Source organism: Pinus tabuliformis, chromosome 8, assembly GCF_031772625.1.
Source record: "Pinus tabuliformis cultivar Carrire ecotype Pingquan chromosome 8, CPIR1, whole genome shotgun sequence".
Taxonomy (NCBI): domain Eukaryota; kingdom Viridiplantae; phylum Streptophyta; class Pinopsida; order Pinales; family Pinaceae; genus Pinus; species Pinus tabuliformis.
The window spans coordinates 983,563,209-983,569,208 of NC_142294.1; positions in this window are offsets into that span (position 1 = coordinate 983,563,209).

The following is a 6,000-nucleotide window of genomic DNA, read 5'->3' on the forward strand; positions in this document are numbered from 1 at the left end:
GATTTGGTGGTGGTAGAGTGAAAGTACCCATTAAAGCAGAGTCTTTGAAGATACCTACCCCCACGCTCTCCTAAGGAATCTCAGTATTTTCCACGTAAGGAACATTTCCATTCGATGAGATAGAAGAAAATAAGGATAGTTGATCAACCATGAAAATTTTTCCTTCATGAGGAAAACGAAGCAAACGGAACAAAGAAGACACCAAACACAACATGGCATGTGTCCAACTTTCATCGAGAAGAAGTTTGTAGTTGAGATTTGCATCTACACTTCTACTTCTAATTGAACAATCTTTCCTTCTAATGTAATCGACAAGTTCGTGAGAATACCATATGGACATGAATCTCTACCGTCAAAGGTTTCTAGGGTGTTTGGAGAATGTTTAAGAGAAGGAGAGCTAATGGATTTCCAACACGAAACTGACATGATGCAGGTAGAGGCACATTCATCAATAACCATTTGATGAATCGTATTTCCTATGATAAAAACCCGTATCTGAAATCAAATCTAATGAGGAAGACAAGGTACATGATTTTCTATATCGAAAGTAATAAGACTCGAATTAGAAGGATCGATAGCACCTATGGCAGACAACAGTGACTTCCACTACGTTGGAAAGGATTGGAGAACCTCCAAGGCATACATCACCAAAGGTGCTTGAGCTAAATCCTCAAAATTATTGTAATGTTGTGCAACTCTAACATTCATATTAAAATATGACTTCCGAAGAACACCTTTAGGAGGCGGTTGGATGAAAGACTCACTGTTTGGGTGCTCAATATGGAGTGGACCAGAACTGGATGGAGTAAAAGTAGAAGGAACATGAGTAGCTTCTTTTTCCATTGTCTTCTTAGGCATGGATTGATAGTCCTTAGTTCAATTACCAATAAAGATAGGTGATGACCCTTGCATCATGAACAATTGACAACTTGAGGAACTACAAGACTAAGGTTGGTATACCACTGCATCTGTTGTGATGGAAAGGGTTCTTTTAAGATATCTAGAGTCCCTTTCAGCAAGTGACTAACTTCATATTTTCGGGGACAATATTTAGTGTAATGATCCTCCTCACAGATGAGGCAAGGATATTTCGGCTTTCTTCTAGAAGCAACATCACTAGATGATTTAGGAGAGTCCTATTTTGGGGCATTGTATTTGGCCTTACATTTTCATTTCTTTTTACCTTCAGAGGCCTTATCTACTACAGTAGACTGGACAAGATTCACCTCAGGGGTTTTACTAGGATTGGATAAATTTTTGGAGGGATTATTGGAACGAGTGCTTGATAAATATTTCTGCTTCGAAGAAGATTTTGTGAAAGTCTGAGACACAAAACCAATTACACCATCAACAAGTGGTGTATCTGTAGACTTCGATGTTGTCAGATCGGATGATGGTCTCAGAGCATAAGGTAACATCTCATACAATGTGATGAATTATGAATAGACCATGTTTAAATACTGGGCATGGGCAATAACTTGCTTTAGTAACACATCCACCCATAGCTATTTCCTTAACAATTTTGTTGACGAATGATTTTCTGACCCATTATGTCAACAACTCATCAGAAATATCAAACTTGATGAGGTGACACCATCGTATCCATTCATGGATATAATCAGAAATGTGGGTCATGGTATCTTACTTAAGGGACGTAAGAAAATGAGTGGCAGTTTCATATCGAACTGTCAACTTGAAATGAGTGAGGAAAGCCATAGCGAGAGAGTTGAAATCACCATAGGTACCACGAGGCAATTCAATGTACCATTTGTGGCAACACCTGTGAGAGTTCTCTGAAAGAGTCAAAGATAGATATACTCATAGACATACGAATTGGAAGAGAACCAAAGGCGATATGTCATCATGTGAGTTTACAGATCCTCCTTTGCTTTTACCTTGAATTTGGGGCAATCACTCGGAATTTCATTGGAACTGGAGGCCAGTAAGGTGAATGAAGAATGGGATCATTCATGATCCTCGAGACATTGGGAAGTTCCAACGTAGCCAAGAAACGTAATTGCGTGTTAAGCGACATATAGGGCCTTTAAGGAGACCCAAATTGTGGAGTCCATCCTTGTTGGTAAGGATTTTGCCCGCACAATGGAGGATTTTGTCCATATGGAACTTGATTTTGTCCCCATTGAGGGTTCCCTTGACCGTAAGGTGGATTTGGTCTAGGGTAGTGTTGTGGGGAAAAATGCCTATGCAGGACAATCCTATCCACCTAAGGTGTGACAGTGCCTTAGCAACAAACAGAGACAGCTATTCTGGTTTCTTCCTTTATAAAATGTGAAAGAAGAGAGATCAATAGACTTACCGGTGTCTTCCGTTTGTCCCTCGATCCGGTCTCTCTTCTCTTTGGGTGTTCACAGCTACTTGCCTTCTTACTTGTCTAGCTTCAACGGGTTCCTGCAAGATCACAAGAGAACAGTTACTTGCGACAAGAGAACAACTACTTGCGACAAGAGAAGAACACTACACAAAGACAGATATCCACATTCATAACTAGTTTAGGATTAGAAATAAACTAAATACACTAATGCATTCATACATCAAAAATACATCAGCATATAGGAGAAACCAAGATAGCTTTATTGATGAATAACAAGGTTCAGGAAGAGATACAACCCAGAGGGCTCCAATCCAGCATCTCCTTTCCAACAAATGGAATTCCTATCTTCACCCCTTTCAAAGCATTAAGCACCCAATGATTCCAATCTCAAACCAACAACAATTCTTTGCAATAACAAAATTCCAGCCTCTAGATCTCATGGAGGAGAGATCCATATATAGATGTTTGGAGAGAGGATGAGTCAGCTTGAGATCTGACTAGTGTCCTCTCCCTCTGTCAGTTCTTGAGTCCACTTGGAGGTTCTTGCTTCCACTTGGATATTTGGAACCTCTTACTCATCACCAGTCGAATTCCCTGAGGCAAGTGTCATTTTGGAAGCTTCCTGGGTTTTGACACCTTGATAAATGAGCCTGCCACATGTCCACTCTCGTTCACTGCAGGTAGCCAGTGTTCTAGTTGACATTCAACGCAGGTAGCCAGTGTTGGCTTTGAAATTCAGCGCAAACAGCTAGTGTAGCCACTGAAATGATCCTGAATTGACTTGTTTTTGAGCAGTTTCTGGTGGAGAACTTCTATGAATTGCTGTGGTTTGTTAGCCTTGTTCCTCTAGGGATAGGAACAACATGTTTAGGGAATTTGGATCCCTTAGATTATGGACATTTCATGCTCAATGTTGTAAGGCAGAAAAATGTCTATAACAGTTGCCCCCTAAAGTATGAGGCTATTTATCGGGTGAAATGCTTTATCAGGGGGATCCAAAGTTCATCCAATGTTGGGAGGAGACCTGTAATAAGATACAATACAATACATTATTTTTCATACTGCATTCATGATCTAGCTGAGGCGGGCATTCCCATGCTCAGCTTTATAAATTCATTTTTCTGTACATAGAACAGACAATCGTCTGATGGTAGACTGATAATTTTGATGAAATTATCATCCTTTGAGTAGGATGATTATCTGCTGCAATGATGTACATGTCAATGTCTTTATCTTTCCTGAATATATATCGCAGCCCGGATGGATGAAACTAGATCCGGGGTCTTCAAACTCGTTCGATCTTCACTCTAAGTACAAGTCGATCCATGTGAGAAATGTTCTGAAGTCGAACATGGAAAGACATCGCTTGATTACCGGCCGATGATGTAAACCGTTAACAAGCGCGAGAGGAATCACCGATAATGATAATGACCCTCAAGGTACTGCAGTATAATTCACGTGGTGTGAATAAAGGACTTGGCGTCGAACACCACACAAAATCTTTCGGTCGAAGGTCATTGATGTATACCTGTCGCCGGAAGTGAGAAACTTGCCATTGTGGCATGCAAGCTTCAAAGTACTGAAGGGGTTGTTCCTAGATCAACTTCTTGGATAGTGAGCTGATGTCGAAAAGAAGCGATCTGTCAAAGGAGGGCCTTAATGAATCCCACATCAGTGACACGGAATGGAGCTAATGATTTTAATGGAGGTGAAAACGATCTGTGACACATGATTCAGGGTGGCGGTCATGAAAGGATGAAAGATAATGTACGGCAGTGGATGGGACACGGTTGACTTTTCTGAACGACTTCTCTTGAACATATGGTGACACTGATGCGATGGATTGGTAGCATTACCCCAAATATGGATGGTATGGCGAGACCATGGATGTGACCGGTGAATGAAACAACCCAACCCGATTGTGGTACGGAGGAAAAGTGTCATGTTCAAGAGCGACTTGCTACCATCAAAGTTTTCTTTAGTTTCTCCCAATTTTTCCCCAGTCATTGCTGACTAGTACCTCTTTATTTTTGTCAAGCTTGAGGAGGATAAAATATGATTGTTCTATAACCTGCCCTTCGGGCAAGCCCATCACTATGTTTTAACGAGCCTAGCGATAGTGAAACTCGTTCTCGTCTAAAGACAAGTTTGTCGCTATTTAATGATTTTAACGAGTCTAACGACAAGGATAACTCGGTCCTTTTCATTTTTAGAGAGTCTGAAAAGGTACATAAAGTTAACTCCAACAGTCCTTTTTCGTCATCTAATACCTTAAGTCCGAAAAAGTATAAAACAATACAGAAGGGATGAGTTTTCGATAGTTTTAACGAGCCGAATAAAACAAGTGCTCGATCTTTTTGTGCAATAATCCCTCAGGTCCAAAAAGATTAAAATCTAGAGGAGGGATAGCTCTTCCTGTCACTTTAACGAGCTAGAAGGCCATAATGGCAAGTTTCTCACTTCCGGCGACAAGTATACATCAATGACCTTCGACCGAAAGATTTTGCGTGGTGTTCGACGCCAAGTCCTTTATTCACACCACGTGAATTGTACTGCAGTACCTTAAGGGTCATTATCCCTAGCGGAGTCGCCAATTTGTTGTGGGGAAAAATTCCTATGCAGGACGATCCTATCCACCTAAGGTGTGACAGTGCCTTAGCAACAAACAAAGACAGCTATTCTGGTTTCTTCCTTTATAAAATGTGAAAGAAGAGAGATCAATAGACTTATCGGTGTCTTCCGTTTGTCCCTCGATCCGATCTCTCTTCTCTTTGGGTGTTCACAGCTACTTTCCTTCTTGCTTGTACAGCTTCAATGGGTTCCTGCAAGATCACAAGAGAACAGCTACTTGCGACAAGAGAACAGCTACTTGCGACAAGAGAAGAACACTACACAACGACAGATATCCACATTCATAACTAGTTTAGGATTAGAAATAAACTAAATACACTAATGCATTCATACATCAAAAATACATCAACATATAGGAGAAACCAAGATAACTTTATTGATGAATAACAAGGTTCAGGAAGAGATACAACCCAGAGGGCTCCAATCCAGCATCTCCTTCCCAGTAAATGGAATTCCTATCTTCACCTCTTTCAAAGCATTAAGCACCCAATGATTCCAATCTCAAACCAACAGCAATTCTTTGCAATAACAAAATTCCAGCCTCTAGATCTCATGGAGGAGAGACCCGTATATAGATGTTTGGAGAGAGGATGAGTCAGCTTGAGATCTGACTAGTTTCCTCTCCCCCTGTCAGTTCTTGAGTCCACTTGGAGGTTCTTGCTTCCACTTGGAGATTTGGAACCTCTTACTCATCACCAGTCGAATTCGCTGAGGCAAGTGTCATTTTGGAAGCTTCCTGGGTTTTGACACCTTGATAAATGAGCCTGCCACATGTCCACTCTCGTTCAGTGTAGGTAGCCAGTGTTCCAGTTGACATTCAACGCAGGTAGCCAGTGTTGGCTTTGACATTCAGCGCAAACAGCTAGTGCATCCACTGAAATGATCCTGAATTGACTTGTTTTTGAGCAGTTTCTGGTGGAGAACTTCTGTGAATTGTTGTGGTTTGTTAGCCTTGTTCCTCTAGGGGTAGGAACAACATGTTTAGGGACTTTGGATCCCTTAGATTATGGACATTTCATGCTCAATGCTGTAAGGCA